Raw genomic sequence first — 14703 nt, 5'->3', positions numbered from 1 at the left:
GTGCCGAGCCTGTCCACCCATAAATGTGGATCACAATGTAAATCTCCCTTTAGCAAAGCAGGGGCATTACACTCTTTGGAGCCCTAAGAGCCATGCCGAGCAGAGCCATTCCAATCCGAGCTGTGCCGAGCCGAGCCGAGCCGTGCCGAGCTGTGCTGAGCCGAGCCGTGCCGAGCCGCGCCGTGCCGTGCCGAGCCGTGCCGAGCCGTGCCGTGCCGAGCCGTGCCGAGCCGAGCCGTGCCGAGCTGAGCCGTGCCGAGCTGTGCCGAGCCGAGCCAAGCCGAGCCGTGCCGGGACGAGCCGTGCTGAGCCGAGCTGTGCCGAGCCTGTCCACCCATAAATGTGGATCACAATGTAAATCTCCCTTTAGCAAAGCAGGGGCATTACACTCTTTGGAGCCCTAAGAGCCATGCCGAGCCGAGCCATTCCAATCTGAGCTGTGCCGAGCCGTTCCAATCCGAGCCGTGCCGAGCCAAGCCGAGCCGTGCCAAGCCGAGCCGTTCCAATCTGAGCCGAGCCGAGCCGAGCCGTGCTGAGCCGAGCCGTGCCGAGCCGTGCCGAGCCGAGCCGTGCCGAGCCGTTCCAATCTGAGCTGAGCCGTGCCGAGCCGAGCCGTGCCGAGCTGAGCCGTGCCGAGCCGAGCCGTGCTGAGCCGAGCTGTGCCGAGCCGAGCCGAGCCGTGCCGAGCTGTGCTGAGCCGAGCCATGCCGAGCCGTGCCGAGCCGCGCCGTGCCGTGCCGAGCCGTGCCGAGCCGAGCCGAGCCGTGCCGTGCCGTGCCGAGCCGAGCCGTGCCGAGCTGAGCCGTGCCGAGCTGTGCCGAGCTGAGCCAAGCCGAGCCGTGCCGGGCCGAGCCGTGCTGAGCCGAGCTGTGCCGAGCCTGTCCACCCATAAATGTGGATCACAATGTAAATCTCCCTTTAGCAAAGCAGGGGCATTACACTCTTTGGAGCCCTAAGAGCCATGCCGAGCCGAGCCATTCCAATCTGAGCTGTGCCGAGCCAAGCCGAGCCGTGCCAAGCCGAGCCGAGCCGAGCCGAGCCGAGCCGTGCCGTGCCGTGCCGAGCCGTGCCGAGCCGAGCCGAGCCGAGCCGTGCCGTGCCGTGCCGAGCCGAGCCACTCTTTGGAGCCCTAAGAGCCATGCCGAGCCGAGCCATTCCAATCTGAGCTGTGCCGAGCCGTTCCAATCCGAGCCGTTCCGAGCCAAGCCGAGCCGTGCCAAGCCGAGCCGTTCCAATCTGAGCCGAGCCGAGCCGAGCCGTGCTGAGCCGAGCCGTGCCGAGCCGTGCCGGGCCGAGCCGTGCTGAGCCGAGCTGTGCCGAGCCTGTCCACCCATAAATGTGGATCACAATGTAAATCTCCCTTTAGCAAAGCAGGGGCATTACACTCTTTGGAGCCCTAAGAGCCATGCCGAGCCGAGCCATTCCAATCTGAGCTGTGCCGAGCCGTTCCAATCCGAGCCGTTCCGAGCCAAGCCGAGCCGTGCCAAGCCGAGCCGTTCCAATCTGAGCCGAGCCGAGCCGAGCCGAGCCGAGCCGAGCCGTGCCGAGCCGAGCCGTGCCGAGCCGTGCCGAGCCGAGCCGTGCCGAGCCAAGCCGTGCCGTGCCGAGCCGTGCCGAGCCGAGCCGTGCCGAGCCGAGCTGTGCCGAGCCGAGCCGTGCCGAGCTGAGCCGAGCCATTCCAATCTGAGCTGAGCCGAGCCGAACCATTCCAATCTGAGCTGAGCCGAGCCGAACCATTCCAATCTGAGCTGTGCCGAGCCGAGCCGAGCCGTGCCGAGCCGTGCTGAGCCGAGCCGTGCCGAGCTGAGCCGTGCCGAGCTGTGCCGAGCCGAGGCAAGCCGAGCCGTGCCGGGCCGAGCCGTGCTGAGCCAAGCTGTGCCGAGCCTGTCCACCCATAAATGTGGATCACAATGTAAATCTCCCTTTAGCAAAGCAGGGGCATTACACTCTTTGGAGCCCTAAGAGCCATGCCGAGCCGAGCCATTCCAATCTGAGCTGTGCCGAGCCGTTCCAATCCGAGCCGTGCCGAGCCAAGCCGAGCCGTGCCAAGCCGAGCCGTTCCAATCTGAGCCGAGCCGAGCCGAGCCGTGCTGAGCCGAGCCGTGCCGAGCCGTGCCGAGCCGAGCCGTGCCGAGCCTGTCCACCCATAAATGTGGATCACAATGTAAATCTCCCTTTAGCAAAGCAGGGGCATTACACTCTTTGGAGCCCTAAGAGCCATGCCGGGCCGAGCCGTGCTGAGCCGAGCTGTGCCGAGCCTGTCCACCCATAAATGTGGATCACAATGTAAATCTCCCTTTAGCAAAGCAGGGGCATTACACTCTTTGGAGCCCTAAGAGCCATGCCGGGCCGAGCCGTGCTGAGCCGAGCTGTGCCGAGCCTGTCCACCCATAAATGTGGATCACAATGTAAATCTCCCTTTAGCAAAGCAGGGGCATTACACTCTTTGGAGCCCTAAGAGCCATGCCGAGCCGAGCCATTCCAATCTGAGCTGTGCCGAGCCGTTCCAATCCGAGCCGTTCCGAGCCAAGCCGAGCCGTGCCAAGCCGAGCCGTTCCAATCGGAGCCGAGCCGAGCCAAGCCGTGCCGAGCCGAGCCGTGCCGAGCCGTGCCGAGCCGAGCCGTGCCGAGCCGTGCCGTGCCGAGCCGTGCCGAGCCGAGCCGTGCCGAGCCGAGCCGTGCCGAGCCGAGCCGTGCCGAGCCGAGCCGTGCCGAGCTGAGCCGAGCCATTCCAATCTGAGCTGAGCCGAGCCGAACCATTCCAATCTGAGCTGAGCCGAGCCGAACCATTCCAATCTGAGCTGTGCCGAGCCGAGCCGAGCCGTGCCGAGCCGTGCTGAGCCGAGCCGTGCCGAGCTGAGCCGTGCCGAGCTGTGCCGAGCCGAGCTGTGCCGAGCCTGTCCACCCATAAATGTGGATCACAATGTAAATCTCCCTTTAGCAAAGCAGGGGCATTACACTCTTTGGAGCCCTAAGAGCCATGCCGAGCCGAGCCATTCCAATCTGAGCTGTGCCGAGCCGTTCCAATCCGAGCCGTGCCGAGCCGAGCCGAGCCGTGCCGAGCCGAGCCGTGCCGAGCCGAGCCGTGCCGAGCCGAGCCGAGCCGAGCCGTGCCGAGCTGAGCCGAGCCATTCCAATCTGAGCTGAGCCGAGCCGAACCATTCTGAGCTGTGCCGAGCCGAGCCGAGCCGTGCCGAGCCGAGCCGTGCCGAGCCGAGCCGTGCCGAGCCGTGCCGAGACGAGCCGTGCCGTGCCGAGCCGTGCCGAGCCGAGCCGAGCCGTGCCGAGCCGAGCCGTGCCGAGCCGTGCCGTGCCGAGCCGAGCCGAGCCGTGCCGAGCCGAGCCGTGCCGAGCCGAGCCGAGCCGAGCCGAGCCGAGCCGACCCGAGCCATTCCAATCTGAGCTGAGCCGAGCCAAGCCGTGCTGAGCCTGTCCACCCATAAATGTGGATCACAATGTAAATCTCCCTTTAGCAAAGCAGGGGCATTACACTCTTTAAGTGAAATAGGAGCCCTAAGAGCCGTGCCGAGCCAAGCCGTGCCGAGCCTGTCCACCCATAAATGTGGATTACACTTTCACCAATGTGTGCAAACAGAAGGGACACAAAAATCCATGTGGCCAGCACAATTCATGATTGCTAGCCTGGATATTTCATTTAAACAATTTATCTCCTACTAGACAAAATCCTTTCTCTGCTACTCTGGGTCTGCTCAAACAGAGTAAATCTCCCTTCAGCAAAGCAGGGGCATTACACTCTTTAAGTGAAATAGGAGCCCTAAGAGCCGTGCCGAGCCAAGCCGTGCCGTGCCTCTCCACATAATGGTTATGTCTTTCAAGTCCATGCTTGTTTTTCAAACACTGCTTTTAGATGAAGTAAAGTTACAATTTTGATATGTTTAGCATCTTTTCAAAGACAATAATTTTGAATTTTCTGAAGGGGTAGAGCCAAGATGGGGGAGGAGAGGCAGTAAGCGCTCAGAGCTCCTGACACAATTACTCCAAAAAACTACAAATAATGCCATAAGACAGTTCCTGGAGAAGTAGAGCCCACAAAAGGGCACACTCAGACCATATTCCATCCCAACATGGCTCAGAAGTTTGGCAGGAGGGGACTGTTGTGCCCGGGTGGGAGCAGCCACGCCAACACAGATCCAGCCCAAGGCAGGCCATGCCAGGGAAATTTACTCCTGAGCTGCAGCTCAGTTGCAGCACCAGCATCTTCTGGAATAAGGTCACGGCAATCTGGTGAGAGGGCTGAGCAGTTGGCTGGGGAGGGAGACTACAGGTGTTTCTGCTGGAGCTAAGGAGGAATTCAGTTGTTCTACCCTAGCTGCTAGGAACCAGGAGGAAATCTTGAGTGGTGGCAGCCCAGGTGGGGGAGGGGTGCAGGCTTGCTGGAGCTTTCAACCCAGTGAAACTTTTGTTTCTTGGTTGGATAGAAAGTTGGCTTGGGGTTATTTACAGACTTGAGCACAGGCCAGATGAGTGAAGAACCTACCACTCCTTAAATCGTACCACCTAGAACCACTGGAAGCTTGGGACAGTACAGCCTGGAAACAGTGCCCCACTTTAAGGAGTTGTTAAAAAAATTCAATAAGAGAGGGTCTAACAGAGAATTGAGCAAAAAGACCAATCTTAGCTAGCTAATAAGCACTAAGGTTTAATCCATCATTACTAGTTCCTTTGAGATGCTAGATATTTTCTATCAAGTCAACAGGATACCATTATCAATGCTTTGGAAAACAGTGGACCAATATTTAAATATAGTGCTATCAAACAAAAATAGACCTTAATACTCACTAATGATTTTGTTTTGTTTTGTTTTTGGTGGGGCAATTGGGGTTAAGTGACTTGCCCAAGGTCACACAGCTAGTAAGTGTCAAGTGTCTGAGCTATATTTGAACTCAGGTCCTCCTGACTCTAAGACCAGTTCTCTATCCATTGCACCACCTAGCTGCCCTGAGGGGGTTTTTTGCTATCATCTTCATTCAGTAATATCTTTCTTTTTGCACATTTCCTACATTTTTCTTGAAGGATAGTTTTTTTTCTTTCTTTCAATTCATCTTATCTATGCCATTTTCCCATTCAATTCAAGTTATCAAGTAATTATAAATATTTACTATGTGCAAAAACTTGAGGGAGCCAGATAAAAATTTAATTGGCATATGTTTAGTCCAAAAAGTAAAAATACAATCCCATATAGATGATGTTAATTTGTGGTCTTCTAAGGCTATTGCCTGTGGTGAGAAATATGTTTCTATTTGTTTGACACCATGCTCCAAAGGTATTTAGATCCATTTTGAAGAATTGAATATTGGGATTCATTAGATAATTCAGTTACCATTTGTTATATGTCTATTAATTGTAAGGCATTTTTTTTTTCTGATGAGAGGATAAGGCATTGCATTTATCATGAGAACATTGGCTTAGGAATAAATATAACTAGGCTTATCTCCATTATTGATTAATTGTGTGATCATGAAATTTTACTTAATCTTTCTCTACTTAATTTCCCTATCTATAAAATGAGTATAATGATTCCTGTCCTGTCTGCCTCACAGAGCAGAGAGAAGCAAATGCGCTGATATATGTAGCAGCATTTTGAACAGTATAAAATGCAACATAAATCCTTATGTTGCTTTGTTGTTATTGTTCAGTTGTTTCCGTTGTGTCCAACTTTTCATGACCCCATTTGGGGTTTTCTTGGCAAATATACTGCAGTGGTTTTGCCATTTTGTTTTCTAGATCATTTTGCAGAAAAAGAAACTGAGGAAAACATGCTTAAGTAACTTGCCCAGGGTCACACAGCTAGTAAGTGTTTGAGGCTGGATTTGAGTTCAGGTCTCCTTGACTCCAGCCCCACTGTGCCACCTACCTGCCTATCTGATACTGCCACATAATGTCAAATATGCTATGAAGGTAACATTAATAAGACTGTTTAAAAACATAAGTGGACCTGTCCTAGTCTGTCACATAATAGGTCATCTACAAGATTCAATTTTATTTGGATGATGATTCCATACTCAGGCTTCTAAAGTTCCATTTCATTCTTTGTTTTTAAGCATGTTTTGTACTATGTAGTAGGTAATGAGCCAAATTCACTCACAGATTCAAATCTTTAATTACATATAATGGTTTTTGGTGTTTGTTAACATGTAACTTGTTTTAAATGTCTGTTAAGCATGTTGTGTTGTGATATGTGCTGAATTACACATATGAACAAGATATAGGTAAACTTCCATAAAGTTATCTACCTGACCCCCAGAGAAATATTAGAGTTACCTACTATTATTTCATATTATCAGGAATACCATCCAAATGTAAGAACAAATCAACTTATTTTTAAAAAAAACTTTATTTTCACCACTATTTGAATGGCTTTTAAAAACAAATCCTGTTCAATCATAATGAAACCAACAAGCATTTATGAAGTATTTGCTATCTGCAAGACACTGCTAGTTTCTGAGGTTATACAAACAAAAACATACAAAACAAGAAATCCATTCCCACAGAGAGCTTACATTCTACAGGAGTGACATCTTATTGTCACAGAGAAGAGAAAAATAATATGATGTGAGGGAGGGAGCAAGAACTCTAGAAAAGAAGGAAGTGGTAAAATGCTTCATGTAAGCTATGGCACCTGAAATGAGTCTCAAAAGAATTTAAGGATGCTAAGAGGGAAATGTAGAGAGGATTCATTTTTGGCATAAGCAAAACACTTTGCATAAGGAACAGAGGTGGAAGTTGGAACATTGAGTTCCTTTTAGTAGCCAAATCTGACTGGAATTCAGAGTGCAGAAATGGGGAGGAAAGTAAAATTAGTCCAGAAAGGTAGGTTGGAACTGGACTTTGGTATAAAGAAGCATCTTCGTCTAGCATGTTTTTCTTCATCTAGAGAAAATATGGAAGTCAGTGCATGCTTCAAATCTTTTTTGTCAGTGACAATGGGTTTGCTGAATGTGTTCTACTTCATAATTTACTTATGTATTGCATTAAAGAGTGGTTTTTAATTATTTTTTTTCTGATCTCTTACATACCATGGCAGGATAAAAAGGAAAGGATTTCCTAGGCTTCCTTCTTCGTTGACTCTAACAGCACTGTTAGAATATACATGGAATAAAAATATGCTGTTCCTTACCCCCTTCAGTGAAGAGCTGTCCATTCTACCGAGAAAGGCTGAGACCTCTCCCAAAGCACCTCAGCGTGCAATGAAATATTGGTATTCAAATTAGAATCTAATCAGGAAAAGCAGATAAACTGATATATTTGAGCCTTGTCTTTTTTGTTGCCAATTACTCCAGGCACCTAGTGTTCATGTCTTCCATGGACTTTCTTTAATTAGCACTTTAATAGCTTAGCTTCAGAGGTTTGGTTCAGGAGAGAACTTTCCCAATGCTGCCAAATGGTTTCAAGTAGGAGGTGATTAAATTCAGTCTTGAGCAATAGGCATCTGCATGCATTCTTTGTATCACAGTGTGCATTTCATGATGTGTTCCCAATAATTTGTGTCCAGAGGGATGGGACGCTGTCAGGAAATGTATTTGAACAAGCTGCCTCACATCATTAAGCACTGTCTATGTAGTATTGATTTAGCTTTATTTTCATAATAGGATTTTTGACTCTCCATTAAGCACAGGTTTATGTTGGTAGGAAAGGAAAATATATGAGTAGGGGATGGGGAATAACATTTTATTGAGACTGACCCAAGAAGAGCAAAAATACAGATTCATTTTGCTATAAAGTAAGACCATGGCTATTGACTCAATTATAGTGAGGATGTTTTTTTTTTTTTTTTAAATTTTGCTGCTCAAAAAATTCAACCTGCAGCTAGGTGACGTAGTGGATAAAGCACCGGCCTGGATTCAGGTGAGCCTGAGTTCAAATCCGGCCTCAGACACTTAATAGCTGTGTGACCTTTCCATTATAGAAGTGGATTCATTTTTAGTATAAATTTTGATTAGAATCATAATGTCTAGCACATCAATACAATGAGAGTTTGAATCATTTAAAGATGTTCTTTAGGATTTTCACATAATCAGCCTGTAGTATGCATTTCAGAATTGATTCTTTTTGAAAGATTCCCTCTTTGATTCTGTTACGACTAGCCTTCTGAATCATTATGATTACTTATTTTATTTTGATAGAAACATTTTTTCATTTCTCATTTAAATTATAATTATTTCCCAATTTCAACCCCCACACCCACTTCAAATGAGCAATAGGAATGATACAATAAAGACAAAGTCTGTGGAATAATTGGATCTCAAAAATTCAAGCATTATTAATGTTCTATGAAATCACTAATTATTATTATGCCAGTTCCTAATAGGCCTTGGTCTTGAATCATTCATGTATAATTCAGTTCCTGTAGAAAGGCTCTTGATTATTCATCCTAGATAAGAAAAGCCTGCAGGCTGTTTTAAAAATTCTTCAAGTACATCAGTATTTTATATAGAGGACAATAAAAGTTCTCTATTTCTATTGAGATAGGAGAAGAAAAAAAAGAACTTCTTGATTTGAAATATGACAGATCTGGGTTAAAATAAAAAATTTCATGGCAATGAAAATTATAACATTACAAAATAAAATAAAAGAGTGCTATGATCAGGTCCCTTAGAAAAATAGGTGAAATATTTGTTTTTTTATATACTTCCATCTCCCTATTCCACTCCCATTATTCCCTCCTTTCACCATTCCTCCTCTGGTATATGCCTCTTTTATTCTTGCTTTCATTTTGCTATTAACTAAACCCTCCCAAGGTATTAACATATAATTAAGATTTTATCACAAATTCCAGGTATATTCAGAATTTAAAAGGTGATGCTTGAAGATGGAAAAACCTTTACAGACAAAAGTAATAAATGACTAATGATGGGAAGACATGTGGTATGCTTGATATTTGGAAACAGGGAGATTTGCTTAGCACTCCTTTAGGTTCTTCTGTGGAGAGATCTACTTTGTATCCTTTGCTTTGATTCTAGAATCTCTTGTTTTGAGATATCTAGAAGATTGTCACTTCTATATACTTGCATAAATGTAGTTCTTCCTCAAGAATATAATAACAATCCCAAGTGACATGGGAATGTATGACTATCAATAATTCAATTTTGGTAAAGTTAGCCTTCTCTTTTTCAGTGGACCTTGGAATTTTCCTTGTCCTACCAAGAGCATAGCCCATATTACTTGTTTTTTTATTAAAATTATACTAGCTAGAGTGGGTCAAAATATGAAAACAATTATTTTCAAAGAAATGTAGGCCAAGATACACACTCAATTGGGTATACTAATCTATTTTACCCTGCAAGAAAGTAGAAGAGGAAGGAGATAAGAGGAGGGGAGGTGACAGAAGGGAGGGCATATTGGGGGAGGGGGCACTTAGAACCAAAATACATATGAGGAGGGACAGGGTGAAAGGAGATAGAGAAAGAGTAAATGTCATGGGGAGGGAATAAAATGGAGTGAAATATAGTTAGCAATAATAACTGAAAAATTTTTGAAATAAGTTTGTCTGACAAAGGCTTCATTTCTCAAACCATAGAAAACTGATACAAATTTATTAGGATGACAGCCATTTCCTAACTAATAATCAAAAGATATGAAGGGTTTTCAGATGAAATCTTCAAAGGTATCTATAGCCATATTAAAAAAAAATTCTCTGACTCACTAATGAATAGAAAGATACAAGTCAGGGCAATTCTGGGGTACTACCTCATATCTATTGGATTGTAATAGGATAGCAGAGGGAAATGATGAATGTTGTAGGGAATATGGAGAAAATGGGACACTAATAAACTGTTGGTGGAGTTGTCAACTGGTTCAAACATTCTGTAGAGCACTTTGGAACTATGCCCAAAGGGCTATAAAATCAAGCATATTCTTTGACCTGAGGATTATAAAAATGGAAGCCAGTGACTTTATGAGAAACCAAGACACAATAAAGCAAATCCAAATGAATAAAAAATAAAGGGCAATGTGAAATGTCTTCTTAGGAAAACTGCTGACCTGGAAAACAGGTCCAGGAGAGATAATTTGAAAATTATTGGGCTACCTGAAAACCATTATCAAGGAAAGAGTTTAGACATCATCTTCCAAGAAATTGTCAGGGAAAATTGCACTGATATTCTAGAAGCATAATGTAAAATAGAAATTGAAAGAATCCACGAATCACCTCCTGAAAGAGATCCCAAAAGGAAAACTTCTATAGAATACTATAGCCAAATTCCAGAGCTCTCAGTTCAAGGAGAAAATATTGCAAGTTGCCAAAGGAATGAATTCAAGTACTGTGGGGTCCCAGTCAGAATAGCACAAGATCTAGCAGCTTCTACATTAAAGTACCAGAGGGCATGGAATATGATATTCCAGAGGGCAAAGGAATTGGGATTACAACCAAGAATCATTTATCTAGCAAAACTGTGTATAATCTTTCAGAGGAAAAAGATAGGACTTTAATGAAAAAGAGGATTTTCAGGTATTCATGATGAAAAGACTTGAACTGAATGGAAAATTTGACTTTCAAATACATGACCCTAAAAAGACTTTCAAATACAAGACCATAAAAAATTGGAGTTGGGGGACATACCTAGGGTTGTGCAGTGGGCGACTGTCTTGTGTCTGAGGCCAGGTTTTCGCTGGGATCCCCCTTGGTCCAGGGGTGATTCGTTGTCCACTGTCACTTATGATGACCTCTTTAGGGTTAAATTGAAGTGTGAGGGGAATGAACTAGGTGAGAGAGAATAGGAGGGGTAGCATGGGGTGAACTCCCACATAAAAGAAACATGAAAGGGCTTATGGACAGGGGAAGAGATAGGGGAGGAACAGGGCAGTAAATGAACTTTAAATTCATCAGAATAGGCTCAAAGACCTTAATATCATCAGAGTTGCCTCAAGGAGGCATTAACACCCACCCACCCACCCACACACACACACCCACACACACACTTGGGTGGAGTAATCTATTTAATCTGGGCATGAGCCTAACACTGATCAGAATTGGCTCAAGGAGGGAATAACATACACACTCAATTGGGGGGAGAAATCTAACCCTGCAGGAAAATAGGAGGGGAAGGGCATAAAGAGAGAGGGGAAAAGAAGGGAGGGCAAATTGGGGGAGGGGACAGACAAGCAAATCCCTATTGAAGAGGGATAGGGTTAAAGAAGATAGATAATAGATAAATATCTTGGGGAAGGGAATAGGATGGAGGGAAACATTTAACAGTAGTAATTATGCAAAAGAGAAAAGGAGAAATATTGTAAAAAATATTTATAGCAACTCTTTGTTTGCTAAGAATTCAGAATCAAGGGAATGTTCATCAATTGAGGAATGACTGAAAAAGCTGTGCTTTATGATTGTAGTGGAATGGTATTTTGCTATAGGAAATGACAAAGAGGATGATCCCAGAAAAACCTGGAAAGACTCATATGAACTGATGTATAGTGAAGTGAGCAGAACTGGGAGGACATTGTGCAAAGTGACAGCAATATTGTTCTATGAGCAATTATGAATGACTTAATTACTCTCAACAATACAATGATCCAAGACAATCCCAATGTACTAATGATGTATGTTTATACTATCCACCCCCCATAGAAAGATCTGATAAAACACTTATGGATTGTACATATATACCCTATATCAGATATCTTATGAAAATGAATGTTGAAAATTACCCTTACATGTAACTGGAAAAAATAAACACTGAAAAGAAAAAAGAAAAAAAATTGAATGTCATAAAATACTATATAAAAGAAAGGTATTATTAATGATGGGGACTTCTTATTCAAGAATATATATATATATTTACACACCTTCTTACATTCTGTTGTTATTCATCCTTTATTTTCAAAGAAGACTAATGACATCACAGGGTGATTTCCTGACTTGCTCTTGAATTAGATTTAAGTGAGGCAGAGGTACACAAAGTCTTCAGCCTCACTGTCTCTTCCAGAGTCATCGAAGATAAAGGTAAAAATAACTAGCAATTGCTTATGATGAAAAGGCCAGTGGATGATCCTGGGGTCTTTGATGTCTGACCAGGCTCTAAGTGCCCCACAGTGCCTGCTTCAGCACCTGCTTCAGCCACCTTCATGGTGGTTGGAAAAATTGTTTTCATCTATCCATTCTGCTAGGGAAGTCTACATGTGTTTGGGGTAAACATCCCCCTCCGTCACTGAAGGGTTCGAGGCCTGTCAGTTACCCTAAATCTGGTTTTAGTCTGTCTGCCAAGACAGTTATACCAGTGTGTGCCTACTGAAAAATATAGAACAAGTGTGAGGATTCAAAATAAATATGGAAATATCCACATGAAATATTATAAGACCTAAATAATACAAATACATGTGACCTTTCCATAAGAGGAAAAGTGAGTAGGAATATATGGATAAAGGACCTTAATGAAAACTTTTTTTTTTAACAGTAAATACTCCTTTATTTAAAATTTTGAGTTCACATTTTATCCCTACTTTTCTCCTTCCCCTCTCCCTTCCTTGAGGTGGTAAACAATCATATTTAAGTGATACATGTGAAATTATGTAAAACATTGCCACATTAGTTATTTTGTATAAGAAAACTTTAATAAAAGAAAAACATGAAAATAGGTGAAAGATAACTTTAGCCTCTTCATCACTAGGAAGACTATTTTATAGGTTTGCTAATCTTTTCATTTCCATTATTTGCTTTTTTTTTCTTGAAAACTTATTTATTGAGAAATGACTCTGGGTCTTGTTTTAATCTCCCATTTGTTTTAGTTCATTGGCAATGTTCACAGATATTTTCCCCAATCCCCAATTCCTATGTCTTATTTTTTCCCTAATGGCAATGATTTTGTTTGTGCAAAAGCATTTAAATTTACTTAAATCTACATTGGTTATTTATTTTTATTTTATTATTTTTATACCCAGATTCACTAATAATTCATATCTTCCCAAAATATGAAATATATCTCCATAAATTTTTCTCCATTCCTTATGTGGCATTTAAAATCTAATGTGTGGTTGCCTAGTTTCTACCCACATTGTAGGGGGGAGAACTAGCTAAGGTTTACTTTTAAACTAGAAATGTCAGCACCAGTTTTTGGCATTAAGCATTTATTAAAGAGTAAAGAGAACACATGGATTACAGAAAGTAAAGCAAGAAAAGCCTATCTTCTTTCCTCTCTGTCACCAACCCGAAGTCCTGGAACAAAAAGGGCAGACCCAGGGAGCCAGCCTCACCTCCTAGCTCCTGTCCTCTCCCCCAGAAGCAGAGTTCCCATCCCTTAACTACCACTGTATAACAAATTTTGATATCTGGAATTCCTGTACCCCCTTCCTTTCTCTTTTCTAAAAAAATCATTTTGCAATTATAGATCTTCCATTTGTCCTTATGAATTGTTAGTATTTTTTCTATGTAATTTCTTGTTAGTTTTTTTTATTTTAAATTTCTAAAGGTGAAATTTAGGTTGTTAACAATTTTTATTATATTGTTGTGGCCTAAACATAAGTTATTATTATTAAGTTATTCTTTATTTTTCTTTAAAATGTTTTATAATCATATGTCAGAAAATCCTTGTGAATTATCTCCCAATTTATTAATTTTTAGGTACTGTAGGTACTGGAAAACAACCACTGTTTTTTATTCCCTCACGATTTTATTTTTGCTATATAAAAATCTTAATTCTATTTGTTGACGTATTTCATATCCTGTTTTACTTAAACTATCAATGAATATATGGTAAAATAATATAGTAAATCCCTACTATGTACCAGGTATCTTGATAAGTACCAAAATGAGACAGATAATCTCTGCCCTGAAGTAGATTATAGACTAATATAGGAAACAGTACATTGAGAAATTTTGGCCAGGGAAGTGAATTTTAGTCCATCAATTCATATTGCACCAAACAGAATTGGTTGTTTCATAGTTTCTAGTAGCAGTCATATAATATTTACTTGATTACTCTTCCCCAAACAAGAGATAGAAAGTCCAAAGTTGTAGGGATCAGATAGATATAATAGGTTAAGTAATTTTATACATACTGACTGAATCAGGCAGCTGTATCCCAGGTTATAGTAATAGAGTCATTTAATTTCTTTCTGATTTTCTGTAGTTTTTCTCAATAAAAAATTGTCATTTAGACATAAGGATAATTTTATTTTCCTTTTGTTATATTTATGTCATTTATTTATTTCCATTTTTAATTACTACTGCTAGTATTACTAGAACAATGACAAACAAAATGGGCATTCATTTCAATTATATATGTAATACCTACCATTTTGCTTTCATTTATGTTTGGCTTGTTCAACATGTAGCTTAATCTTGACTATTTTGGCCTGGTATCTCTCGATTTCTCTTCTCTGGATCATACAAGACAATTTTCTTTCTCTCTCTCTTTCTTTCTTTTCCTTCCTTCCTTCCTTTCTAACAAATGCTCATAAATGGGCTTCCAGGATCAAACTTAGTTTAATACTTTTCTTCATAAGTTTTGTACATGACTGAAAAACAAACAAGAAAATTAAGCTTTATGTTCCTTAGCACACAAAATTGGTAAAATGAAGAGTTTGGATTAGATAATACCTAATCCCAAAAGGTGCTAAATATTATAATTCTATGGTTTTTAGCTTTGAATCCCGACTAACAACATGGAATAATAATCCTTTTAGTTTTGGAGTTCTATAATTTAGGAAGAATTTGACAAACTTAGTGGTATCTTAAGGAAAAAGTAG

This window comes from Dromiciops gliroides, chromosome 1 (genome assembly GCF_019393635.1).
Source record: "Dromiciops gliroides isolate mDroGli1 chromosome 1, mDroGli1.pri, whole genome shotgun sequence".
NCBI classification, from domain to species: Eukaryota; Metazoa; Chordata; class Mammalia; order Microbiotheria; family Microbiotheriidae; genus Dromiciops; species Dromiciops gliroides.
This window is presented reverse-complemented; position numbering follows the sequence as displayed.